The sequence below is a fragment of the Coregonus lavaretus genome (assembly GCF_964263955.1).
Source record: "Coregonus lavaretus genome assembly, chromosome: 4".
Taxonomy (NCBI): domain Eukaryota; kingdom Metazoa; phylum Chordata; class Actinopteri; order Salmoniformes; family Salmonidae; genus Coregonus; species Coregonus lavaretus.
In genome coordinates this window covers 35381621-35395410 of record NC_139991.1, presented here as the reverse complement: position 1 = coordinate 35395410, position 13790 = coordinate 35381621, and positions in this window count along the sequence as shown.

Here is a 13790-nt window from a genome sequence, read left to right as displayed (position 1 = left end):
TGCCAAGTTTGTCACGACCAGGTGATTTGGAGTGTCCCTTGACTTTTTTCCAATACACCTGTATGTCATGTTTGGTTATGAGGTCAACGCAAGCTAGAATGAGCTCTTTGTTTTTCACTTCTTTGCCACTTGAAGTAGTCATGTGCTTTTGTTTCCAAAACGGCAACTGGCATTGTTTGAGTCGGTGCAGATTGCCAGTTCTGACAAGTCGTGTTTTACCGCAGTTTGCAGTGTGATAAGTACACCAGCTACTTCTGCGAACTGGCTGGTCTTGTTGCCTAGCTGAAATTGAAGCAGTTTGCATGGAATGTCATTGTGCCATACCAATCCCACACCAGCTTGCAAGTGGTCTAGCTGATGGTAAGAACAGCCATCTATAAATTCCATCGGCATGCCAAGACACACGTTGTCTTCGAAGTAGTGATGGTTCGATGGCAACGGCAGAGCTACGTCACATGGGGCTGGTGCGAAGTCGGTTTAATCTTCACCGCAGCGTTGACACACCACCAAAGTCCCACCCAAAGGCAGGTTTTTCGCTATTGCGTAGTTGACAACCACATCATGGCTTTGCGGCATCATGAGCCAAGCTGCTATCCTGCTGTTGTGTACAGCACCCTCACGGATTCTTTGGCTTTTCAGAAAAGTCACCGGCTGGTGACATGTTTCTATGATCACCTTTTGTCCGCCGACATAAGTGGTAAAGTGCTTGAGTAATTACATACTCCCAAGAAGATGCGTACCTCATGAAGGTTTGCAGGCGTTTTGATGTTGCAGACTGCTTGGATTCTGCTAGATTGTGGCAGGATGCCCTCAGCACCCACCAGAAGTCCAACATAGTTGACCTTGGTCCTGCACCATTGTCCTTTCATGATAGCCAGCTCATGAGAACATCGTCCACATAGATTATCGTTCCCCTGTTGGCTGCATCTGGCATTGCCTTGTGCAGGAAGATGTTGAAGTCTGTGGGGGAGTTTGAATACCCGAACGGGCAACAATTGAACGTGAAGAGCTTGTTCGAGAAAGAGAAAGCCAACTTGTGTTGGTTGCGAGGGTTGACTGTCATGGTCCAGAAACCATTCACCACATTGACAGTGGAGAAGTATTTGGCGTTTGTCACCTTTGGCAACTCTTGGTCGAGCTGTGTCATAGGCTAACGAGACAACGGAACTAGCTTGTTGAGTTGTCTATAGTCAATGGTAAGACGCCATTTACCCGTTGGTTTCAAAACAGGCCACACGGGAGCGCTGTACGTATTGTTACATTCCCTGATTATCTGTTTGGCTAATAGGGAGTCGATAATCTCTTGTACCGCCGAATACGCTGTAAGCGGAATTTTGTACTGTCTCACAAACGTAGGAGCTGCTCTGGGTGGCGTAGGAATACGCACCACATGAATAACCATAACCCCGCAATCCAGCGAGTCTGTCAACCAGATCTCTCTGTGTTTGTTAAATAAGTCCCGCAACTGATGTCTTTCAGTGTCATTGACAAGTGCGTCTGCCTCCGTCAGTAGCTGTAGTACCTGTGCATGGAAACCAGGATATTGTTCAGCAGCATTGTACAGGTCTTCATCAGGTGGTAACGGCTTGTCAATGGTGAGGGAATCATTAGCTGTTATGTCATCCGTGTGTACTTCACGTGCAGAAGAAGATGCGGTATCATCCTCCGTGACGATGGAGTATATCAATAGGTCGTTGTCAGAATCAACATCTAGCCTGAACGTTGATGTGTCGTCCAGTGGCAATACGGGAGTTATTGCGATTGCCTTTGACGGAAAAGTAAGAAGTGTCCCTTCCTCACCACATAGGTCTAGGGAGGAAGGAAGAGGCCCAATCACAGGAACAACAAGTTCAAAATCATGGAATGAGTAATCAATCAATATTCCTAGCTGAGTGTGCCGGGGAATGGAGATATCCGCTCAGATTCTGCCCCAAGAGGTAAGTGGATCTGGCGTTTAGCTCCAACAGCGGGTTACCATTGATAGTTAGCCCCAATTCAAATAATTGCGGCGAGGGTTGGAAGAACGCAGTGGTGCCTTCCATCCGGTAGCCGGGCACCAGGTTCAGTCTTATAAAAACCTCTGTGGTTCTTGCCTGTATCACCACGGCGGACTCAGTTATCACGTTGCAAGCTTCAGGAATAGTCTGCCCAGATGCCATTTGCGCAGGGTCGAAAGACAAGGCATGTTGAGCTGGCTGCGCCAAACACCAAAGAACTTGGTGTATGGTATCGAGTTTAACACCCAATCTTACCAAAATATCCGCTCCCACATAGACTGTATGCGGGAGGTTTGCGACAACCAGTAAGTAGTGAAATACTTCCTTGTTTCCAATGCGGATCGATAGCACACATACCCCTAAAGCGGTGAGTGTTGTCTGGGGATTCGTTCCCAGTGGGAATCTGAACATTTTCGGAACCAGGGGGTGGCAGTTAGCCGCTTTTGAAATGTTGTTGAACATTTCCAAACTGATTGCAGATTTTCCGGACCAGGTTGCCAGTATGGCATCCTCAACCATTGTGCCGTTTAGGCACATGCCGCCTATCAATGGAGGGCAGTATGTATCGGCTGGTGATTCACCCAAGCTACATAGGAAAACCTCATGTTCGGTTTGTTTCCGAGTTGAACTAGTCACCCTGTCATCTGCCACAAATGGTGGACTTATTACCAAGTTCACTAGGGGTATGTCAGTTGATGATGCCGAACCATCGTCGTCGCAACGTATTGCATGTAGTCTTCGATGAAAGTGGTGGTGTCAGCGGAGTTATTGCGATTTGTGACCAGATTTGGTTGGATTTCCAATCCATCAGTGGTACCAAACGGTCTAATAAATCCATCCCAATCAGCATCTGCTCTGTGTCAACGCTAGTCACGTACACAGGGTGGACAAGTGACACGCTTTCGATGTTCAGTTATAGTAGGATATGCTTGGTAAGAGGCGAGGTAGCCTGAGTGAAACCTCAAAATTTAGTGTCGCATATTTCTGTTTTTAACCAACGTTTCGCTGGGTCCACTGCCCTTTTGAGTTCATCCAGCAAAGTTTGAGATATGAGGGAAATAGTCGAACCCGAATCTATCAGTGCATCACAGGTCAAACAGTCCTCTAAGACAGCTTTTAGGTATGACCTGTTTGACCTGTTTTTTCTTGTCATATCGCCAAGAAAGTGGAGTGGTATGGCAGAATGGAGTGGTGAGTTATCTGTGTCGATTTTTAAGACAGATTGCTGTACTTCGTGACCCAGTGGGTCCTCTATCGGATTGGGAGAGGAATCAGCTGTTACAACGCTGTTACATTATTAGATGTTTAAACTTATGTAACATTTTGGGTTTTGAGTCGTTGGAAGCTGCAAAAACGATTTTATTCGGTTTACAGACGTCAATGAATCATCAGTACTGGATCAGTAATGTTGGAGTTTAACGAACTTGCAAAAGCAATTTTAATTGATTAATCAATGTTATTGATTAATCATACCTGTATAGGCTATCTGGGAATAAAACTTTAATTAACCTGATAGCATTGTTGTATCGAGGTTAATATGGAAAAGTTTAAATTCTCCTTTGTTGAACCAAATCAATCTGGATCTTATCCAAATGATCAACCTGAAAAGGTACAGTGGGGAAAAAAGTATTTAGTCAGTCACCAATTGTGCAAGTTCTCCCACTTAAAAAGATGAGAGAGGCCTGCAATTTTCATCATAGGTACACGTCAACTATGACAGACAAAATGAGAAAATAAAATACAGAAAATCACATTGTAGGATTTTTAATGAATTTATTTGCAAATTATGGTGGAAAATAAGTAATTGGTCAATAACAAAAGTTTCTCAATACTTTGTTATATACCCTTTGTTGGCAATGACACAGGTCAAACGATTTCTGTAAGTCTTCACAAGGTTTTCTCACACTGTTGCTGGTATTTTGGCCCATTCCTCCATGCAGATCTCCTCTAGAGCAGTGATGTTTTGGGGATGTCGCTGGGCAACACGGACTTTCAACTCCCTCCAAAGATTTTCTATGGGGTTGAGATCTGGAGACTGGCTAGGCCACTCCAGGACCTTGAAATGCTTCTTACGAAGCCACTCCTTCGTTGCCCGGGCGGTGTGTTTGGGATCATTGTCATGCTGAAAGACCCAGCCACGTTTCATCTTCAATGCCCTTGCTGATGGAAGGAGGTTTTCACTCAAAATCTCACGATACATGGCCCCATTCATTCTTTCCTTTACACGGATCAGTCGTCCTGGTCCCTTTGCAGAAAAACAGCCCCAAAGCATAATGTTTCCACCCCCATGCTTCACAGTAGGTATGGTGTTCTTTGGATGCAACTCAGCATTCTTTGTCCTCCAAACATGACGAGTTGAGCTTTTACCAAAAAGTTCTATTTTGGTTTCATCTGACCATATGACATTCTCCCAATCCTCTTCTGGATCATCCAAATGCACTCTAGCAAACTTCAGACGGGCCTGGACATGTACTGGCTTAAGCAGGGGGACACGTCTGGCACTGCAGGATTTGAGTCCCTGGCGGCGTAGTGTGTTACTGATGGTAGGCTTTGTTACTTTGGTCCCAGCTCTCTGCAGGTCATTCACTAGGTCCCCCTGTGTGGTTCTGGGATTTTTGCTCACCGTTCTTGTGATCATTTTGACCCCACGGGGTGAGATCTTGCGTGGAGCCCCAGATCGAGGGAGATTATCAGTGGTCTTGTTTGTCTTCCATTTCCTAATAATTGCTCTCACAGTTGATTTCTTCAAACCAAGCTGCTTACCTATTGCAGATTCAGTCTTCCCAGCCTGGTGCAGGTCTACAATTTTGTTTCTGGTGTCCTTTGACAGCTCTTTGGTCTTGGCCATAGTGGAGTTTGGAGTGTGACTGTTTGAGGTTGTGGACAGGTGTCTTTTATACTGATAACAAGTTCAAACAGGTGCCATTAATACAGGTAACGAGTGGAGGACAGAGGAGCTTCTTAAATAAGAAGTTACAGGTCTGTGAGAGCCAGAAATCTTGCTTGTTTGTAGGTGACCAAATACTTATTTTCCACCATAATTTGCAAATAAATTCATTAAAAATCCTACAATGTGATTTTCTGGATTTTTTTTCTCAATTTGTCTGTCATAGTTGACGTGTACCTATGATGAAAATGACAGGCCTCTCTCATCTTTTTAAGTGGGAGAACTTGCACAATTGGTGGCTGACTAAATACTTTTTTTCCCCACTGTATGTTCTGCAATTTAACTTACTAAATTGAATGAGACAATGATATCCAATCATTTGAGATTTGCTGGATATCCTATGTGTAACCAGTAGTTCAAATGTGAGTATACATTCACCACCAGGGTACTTTTTCCTAAGGGCTGGAACCACATGGGATTCGGGACTTCCGTCGATACTGGACCAGTACTGTTCGAGTTGGCCCAATGAGTTTGCAAAAGCAAATTGAATGGATTAATCAATGATAATGATCAATCATACCTGTATAGGCTATCTGGGAATTAAACTTTAATTAACCTGAAAAGCGTTGCTGTATCTAGGTTAATGTGGAGAAAGAAAGTTTAAAATGTCTCATTGGTTTGAACAAATAAATTTGGACCTTATCCAAATGACCAACCCTGAAAAAGGTTTGTTTGGCGATTCACCTTCCCGGTTAAATCGAATGAGACAATGATATCCAACCAGTTGAGATTGGATGGATATCATACAGTGTAACCTGTTGTAACAGTGGGTTAAGAGTGTGCCCTCACATGAATTGTTTCAAACACAATTACTGGCGATTCTTCATCACCAGAGGTCGCTGATCGCAGTCCGAGGGGCGGAACGTCCATTGGAACAAAGGAAAAACAAAAATGGCTGCTCTCCCGTCGTTAGCTTAGCATCTAGTGCTAAGCTACCCTACTTGTACCGGGAATCTAATTTCTACGCACACACAGGGTCCCCTTTAACAAGGGAAGGGGTTTATTAATGACGTCTCACATTAACCCTTTCAGTGATTATTTTGCTAGCAATGTTTTACCGGAACACGTGGAAACATAAAATAAATGTTTTTGCCGTTGGTCTTACACATGCTACTGAAGCGCGATAGACAGAGAGATAATACTTTGCTTCAGCCAACAACTATATCTTCTCAAATGTCTTTCATTGACTGGCCCATATGTCCTAGCTCAATAAATTAATACTGACCGAGTCTACTCGCTTCTGAAACGCGAGAGACAGAGATAGTACCACAGTTGGCTCAACTTTCTCTGTTTCTCTTTATAACTGCATTGGCTGGCTCACATGTCCTAGCTTGTAGCATTCAGTAAATCCCCTACACACTGACCTTTCGTCAGATATACAACACCGGAGTCAATCTCTCCCTACTAGTATCTGGATGAAAAGGGACCACACACACGCCGCTCTCAATAACAATCCTGCCTACAGCGCTATTGGTGTACAATGTATCTTGCTACACAATTCCAATAGACTGAATGCAACAGTAAGGCCTAGTTCTATCTTAGACTCCTCGCACGTGACTTTCATTATTGTGATGACTGATTTATCGAATAATTACCTACTATGTTTAATTGTTACTAGATTAAATTAATCATGTAACAATTAACTCATTAGGAATTTGGGGCACCACGGGAAAAGTTGTTTAATGAGTTACCGTTTCCCGAATTAACTCTAAAGAAACCTAGATATCCCTTATCATTTAACAGTCATTTATTAATCATTTACCTCATATCAGTCTCATTCTGAAAGTCGTAGGCTCTTTAAGTCTGAACGAATCCGGGTCTTACTGATCATTCTGTGCCACACAAATTGATTTAATTATTTATTTACTAACTAATTGAAAATCATAATACAAGATACAAACATGTACATGGTATAGGTAGGGATTAGAAACTTAATACAATGAAAATGGGTCCCTAGCGGACCAACACAATATGACACTTGTTACAAAAGATGGCGAGTTAAAGAGAGAGAGAGAGAGAGAGAGAGAGAGAAAACACTTGGATACACATGGACCTATGATCACAGTAATCCTAATATTTGCCCCGAACTGCCGCCCGTTTGGGAAGAAAAGCAATGCATGTATTTGTACAGGGAATGTATGAAAAATTTATGTAAAAAGGAATGTCCTCACTAACTGTAAGTCACTCTGGATAAGAGCGTCTGCTAAATGACTAAAATGTAATGTCATGTATTTACGTGTTGGAGGTCTTCGTTGTGTATCCCTGTTGGACCCAGGCCTTCATCGGATGGCCTTTTAGATGTAAGGCTCAGATTGTCCACAAAAGGTCACAATGTCCTTCTTAGTTGTCTGTTTACTTTCACTCGTTCTGGAAGTGGTCTTCTGAGGACGGCTGATCAGCCGTGTCGATGATCCCCTGTGGGGTGATGAGAGCAGTGTAGTAGACGATGGTTTGAAGAGAGTAACAGGATGGTCCCACTTAAATTCACCTTATTCGATACAGTACTTAGAACAGCTACTCAGCCGTAACATTGATTGTTAGTGGAGGCAACTTTGTCGCCTTCACCTCGTGTTGATATTCAGGGTCAGGACCAATATGGACAAAAGCTGCAGCTTGAGGTCCGTCTAGTCTGATAATTCTTATCTCAGTCTTTTATGCACTCTGGTAAAGAGGGGCGTTTCCGTTATACTGACACGCTGTCTGAGCTCCCTCGGGCGTGGCTAGTTACGAGGCAAAATTATTATTATCACTATGATTTTGTTTGAAAGCTAAAATCACATTCCTATCTTCACGAAAACATTGTCTTCCTCCTTGATATTTTCTACACAACGTAAATGCTCTTCAAGTCACAATGTTTCCGTTATAACGCATTTATACAATGTTTTATGACATCACAAAATATACATTAATTGTTCCATATTCCCTTTCTCATCATTCCCAACATTTGGATGTTGAAATATATTGTCCCAATGTTCATTGTTGGATGTTTAAGTTTTTGGGCGGCAAAAGTCTCTGAAACAAAGGACATTCCTTTCACCATACTAGGATGCCAGAGATAGATTCTGCTATCTCTAATTCATGGCAGTATTAAGGTGTCAAGACCAGCACAGAACCGTCTGGTCTACCGTTGAACTGTGCTTTAGATCAGATCACATAGAGCAGGGCTCTCCAACCCTGTTCCTGGTGAGCTACCCTCCTGTAGGTTTTCGTTTCAACCCCAGTTGTAACTAACCAGATTCAGCTTATCACCAACTAATTATAAGAATCAGGTTCGCTAGCTTCGGGTTGGAGCGAAAACCTACTGGACGGTAGTTCTGCTGGAAAATGGTTGGAGAGCCCTGACATACTTGAAATAGCTTATCTATTTACTACTGTGAAGTGGGTCCAATTAAATGAAAGATGGGACGAATGGTAGCCTATCCTAACTTGTTGTAGGCCTATAGGCTATTTCGTGAGTATCATTTTGTGGGTACGCAATGTTTATAAATGAGGCCCCTGGGGAGCAGGGTAGACCAAGAATCCACAGAACAGAATGGTCTCATAGACTAGATGTAACATAGTAAACAGAAATCCGGGACACTCAAATTAGTATGATACAGTGCCCTCCACAATTATTGGCACCACTGTTTAAGATGTGGTCGAGGACTTCCAAAAATTCTCCTTTTTTTTTAAACAACATAGAACCCAAATGCAAAAAAATAGAAAAATCCAACCTTTTATTTAAGTACATTACTTTGGTGTAAAAAAAAATAATCACACATTTAGAAAAAAAAAAACTTGAAATCATGTGTCCCACAATTATTGGCACCCCTGATGTTAATACTTTGTACAACCCCCTTTTGCCAACAAGACAGCACTTAATCTCCTCCTATAACATTTCACAAGATTGGAGAACACAGAGAGAGGGATCTTTGACCATTCTTCTTTGCACAATCTTTCTAGATCATCCAGTGTCCTGGGTCCTCTCTTATGCACTCTCCTCTTTAGCTCGCCCCAAAGGTTTTCGATTGGGTTGAGGTCTGGGGACTGAGATGGCCATGGGAGGACCTTGAGTTTGTGACTGCTGAACCATTTTTGTGTAGATTTTGTAGAAAGACACAATGACGACCCATCTTCAGCTTTCTGGCAGAGGCCATCAGGTTTTTATTTAAAATGTCCTGGTAGTTCAAAGCGTTCATAATGCCATGCACCCTAACAAGGTTACCAGGGCCTTTGGAAGAGAAACAGGCCCACAGCATCACAGATCCTCCACCATACTTCACGGTGGGCATGAGGTGCTTTTCGGCATACTCATCTTTTGTTTTACGCCAGACCCACTTAGAGTGTTTGTTGCCAAAAAGCTCAATCTTAGTCTCATCTGACCAAAGCACACGATCCCAGTTGAAGTCCCAGTGCCGCTTAGCAAACTCCAGACGTTTACGTTTGTGAGTGTTAGTGAGAAAAGGGTTTTTCCTTGCATGCCTCCCAAACAGCTTGTTGGCATGTAGAGAGCGTCTGATGGTTGTTTTGGAGACTTTGTGACCCCAAGATGCCACTCTTTGATGCAATTCTGTGACAGTGAGCTTGGGACTTTTTTTTACTTCTCTTACCATCCTCCTCACTGTGCGTTGTGGCAAGATAAACTTGGGACCTCTTCCAGCCTTGTTTGTCACTGTTCCAGTTGTTTTAAACTTCTTAATGATTCCTCTGACTGTAGATACGGGCAAGTTAAGGCGAGTGGCTATTTTCTTGTAGCCATTGCCTGACTTATGAAGGTCGACACAAATCTGCCTTACTTGAATGGTGTGTTCTCTTGTCTTTGCCATGTTGACAAATGGGTAAGAGAATTAGGCCTCTGTGTCACGTCATATTTATACCCCAGGGAAACAGGAAGTCATGAATTACTAATTAAAAGTTCCTAGATACCCTGACCAACTTTAGCAACTACAGAAAAATATATTTTTAAAAAAATCTATTAAAATTTTCAGCGGAATTGTTAGGGGTGCCAATAATTGTGGGACACATGATTTCAAGTTTATTTTTTTCTAAATGTGTGATTTTTTTTTTTACCACCAAAGTAATGTACTTAAATAAAAGGTTAGACTTTTCTCTTTTTTTGCATTTGGGTTCTATGTTGTTTAAAAAAAAGGAGAATTTTTGGAAGTCCTCGACCACATCTTAAACAGGGGTGCCAATAATAGTGGAGGGCACTGTATGTTACGTTTGGTATAGTTGCATAGGACAAAAGGTTACTTAAGGCAAAAACGAAAGTATGGTGGTTGGTCGGGGTGGATAGGTAGGTGTATAACGCGGACATCTATCAACCCGAAGGTTGCGTGTTCGAATATCATCATGGAAAACTTTAGCATTTTAGCTAATTAGCAACTAGGCATACCAAGCATGATTTAGCTATTTGATTTTGAATATATCCCAAAAATATATCAAATAATTATTTGATGAAAATGTTTATTTGGCCTTACTGCTATTAGCCCATACAAGTGCTTTGAATAAAATATTCACTACAAAAAAATCTAAAGGAAGTTTGTTCTGAAGTGTCTGTCCTATATTGTAAAATTGATTAAATTGTCCCCCCCCCCCCAATCTACACACAATACCCCATAATGACAAAGCAAAAACTGTTTCTTATACATTTTTGCTATTGTAAAAAATAAGTATTCAACCCTTTACTCAGTACTTTGTTGAAGCACCTTTGGAAGCGATTACAGCCTCGAGTCTTCTTGGGTATGACGCTACAAGCTTGGCACACCTGTATTTGGGGAGTTTCTCCCATTCTTCTCTGCAGATCCTCTCAAGCTCTGTCAGGTTGGATGGGGAGCGTCACTGCACAGCTATTTTCAGGTCTCTCCAGAGACTCCTAAGTTGTCTTGGCTGTGTGCTTAGGGTTGTTGTCCTGTCACACCAGTCTGAGGTTCTGAGCACTCTGGAGCAGGTTTTCATCAAGGAACTCGTTGCACTTTTTTCCGTTCATCTTTCCCTCGACCCTGACTAGTCTCCCAGTCCCTGCCGCTAAAAAACATCTCCACAGCATGATGCTGCCACCACCAAGCTTCACCGTAGGGATGGTGCCAGGTCTCCTCCAGACGTGACGCTTGGCATTCAGGCCAAAGAGTTCAATCTTGGTTTCATCAGACCGGAGAATCTTGTTTCTCATAGTTTGAGAGTCCTTTAGGTTTCTTTTGGCAAACTCTAAGTGGGCTGTCATGTGCCTTTTACTGAGGAGTTGCTTCCGTCTGGCCACTCTACCATAAAGGCCTGATTGGTGGAGTGCTGCAGAGATGGTTGTCCTTCTGGAAGGTTCTTCCATGTGTCAAGTTGCGTCAATTCGAATCTGGTATAGGAACAAAAAGAGGTCAATACACGTCTTCTAAGATAGACTAGTATTTTAATTAATGCAAACACTTGAATGGTAAATATGATGTTCGTATATACGGGCCCCCTGAAACACCACGCAGGGCAGTCAGAGAACTAACTTTTTCAACCCAAGGTTCTTCTTTAATACTCTGACAGAGATAGTTCCTGCTCCAGGCTGGGCCTGTCAGAGTAGAGGCTGGGTGTGGTTTAAACTTACCCAACCTATCGATGGCGCACAGGCTGGTCCCAGCCCCTTGGCGCTTCACTGTTGCCAGGTGTTAGTTGTTTCTGTTGCAGTACACATGTCCTTGAGCGGTTTAACAAAGAGACAGTGTGTGTGTGTGAGTCACAAGTCTATCTCAGCCTACCCCCTAACGGTTCCTCACATTAATCACAGCTTGTTATGTTAAACAATCTATATCAGTACAGCACAAACCTATTATGTTTAATCATTAATGTATTCTTTCTAAGCTAGGCATCACATCTAGTTGTAAGAGAATAGATCCCAACAATCCCCCTTTTCACACCCGCTGGGTGTGAACCCAAAATAAGAATTTTCAGGGAAATTTAGGATTCCCCCTTTTGACACCCACTTCCGTGTCACTCATTAAAATACAATACAAACAAAAATAATCACACTTTTATTAATAGGCTATAATGATAATAAAAAGGCCTTCAGTCCTTCCATCTACACCTAACTTGTACTAGGTTAGCTACCAGCCACCCAGGAACTTCAAACCTTCACATAAGGAAAGACAAACACAATAGTTAAAATGGATTTATAAAACATAAAAACACAAACAGGGAATTTTGATTCCCCCTTTAGACACCCACTAGGGTGTCACTCCACCACCTCACCAATAGCAAACCAAGGGTCATCCTCAGTCAGCTTCATCTCAGTGTCTGCATCTCCTTCTTGAGCCCCTAGGAGGGGCATCATACCAGCCGTATGCACGACATCTGTAACAGACTTTCTCAAACAAGGAATTACACAGGCAGCACAGCACATTAATATTAGAAACACAACTACTAGGGTCAGAAATCCAGTAACCACCAGTGCAGCATACTTACCAAACCACTCCCCCAACCAGGAGAACAGTCCGTTTCCCTCCATTCCAGCCATGCTCTTCATTTCAGCTGATAGTTTATCTAAACCAACTAGGGCTTTAGAGATACTCCCGTCAGGACTGGTATTGTTAGGGATAAACATACAACAATGGCTTACCATTCTATAGACACCACCCCTTTCTGCCTGATCTAGAGCCAACCTCTTTTTACTAAGTCATAAGAGTAAGATGGCGGATAATTGTTCAAAGATCCCTTTTGCTGCATCCCTAGTCTAGCCAATAAATTGTTGTTGGTCGTAATAGAAATAATTAATCCAATCCACAATTTTGTTTGTCACCCACCAAAAGAACGTGGTAGTAAACCCTTCCCCTAATTGTTTCATAGCTCGGTATCCTTCCGATACCCCCCTTGGTATCCCAATCGCATCCATCTAAATAGGGCTATTCTCCTTCTTGTTAAAACTCCTCCTACATCTGTTTAATCCTTGGTTCCTGGTGACTAATTCTAACTAGCCACCCTTTTGGAATTCTCTGCCTTATACTGCCTTTACTGGCACACGCCCACCACACATCGTTTACAGGGGCTGTAAGGTTCAAAATTCTCTCCTGTGCTTCCGAACTTAAGTCCGTCACATTACTACTATCTCTAATTGATAAATGGTGATGTCTTTGTTTCTCTTTACCCCCCATCTGGATGTTCAGTCCCGCCCGGTCTCATATCCCCGTCCCCAAGTGTGTTTAAACACTTGAGTCTAGGAACAATCCGCCGTGGGGGCTGAACACTTGTACCCCACCCGTTGGCTACGTCCCTAACCCTTATTTTGTATCTGACAGTCTGCCCTTCTCTGACTCCCATTTTGTAGGCCACTCGTCCTTGACGGTCAGTATGTCCGGTCGCTTCTCTTCTCTTTTACTTCTTAACAATGGTAAGGGCATAGCACAATTGGTGGTGGATCTTGACATTTCAAGACCATTGCCGAGACTATGATGCAACTCAAGTTATCCATATTCCCAAAAACCGGCAACCCTTTCCTGTCCTCAGTCTTCTGCTTGGTACTACCCCATACTCACACCCTGAGAACACACTACAGTGATGATAGGTCAGGTAGGAGATCTTCGTTAACAGAGGTGATCCCCAGACCCTATTGGTCTGGTTCTTCTCTCTAACTCTGCATGTGTTCAGTGGTGCTTGCATGTGTTCTTACCTTTTTGCAGTGGGTAACGTGGACCCAGGTTGCTCTTTCTGCTATTCTAATGGCAAAGGCAGTGACCAATTTAACCTGATAGGGCCCTTCCCAACAGGCCTGTTTCCAGTCTTTCTTCTTTAGGGACTGGATGCTCACCAGTCACCTGGTTAGATAGAGTGGGTCACCTTCTTCTTTAGTTCACCTGTGGGGCACAAAACCTCTGACATACGGGTGTGGTTAA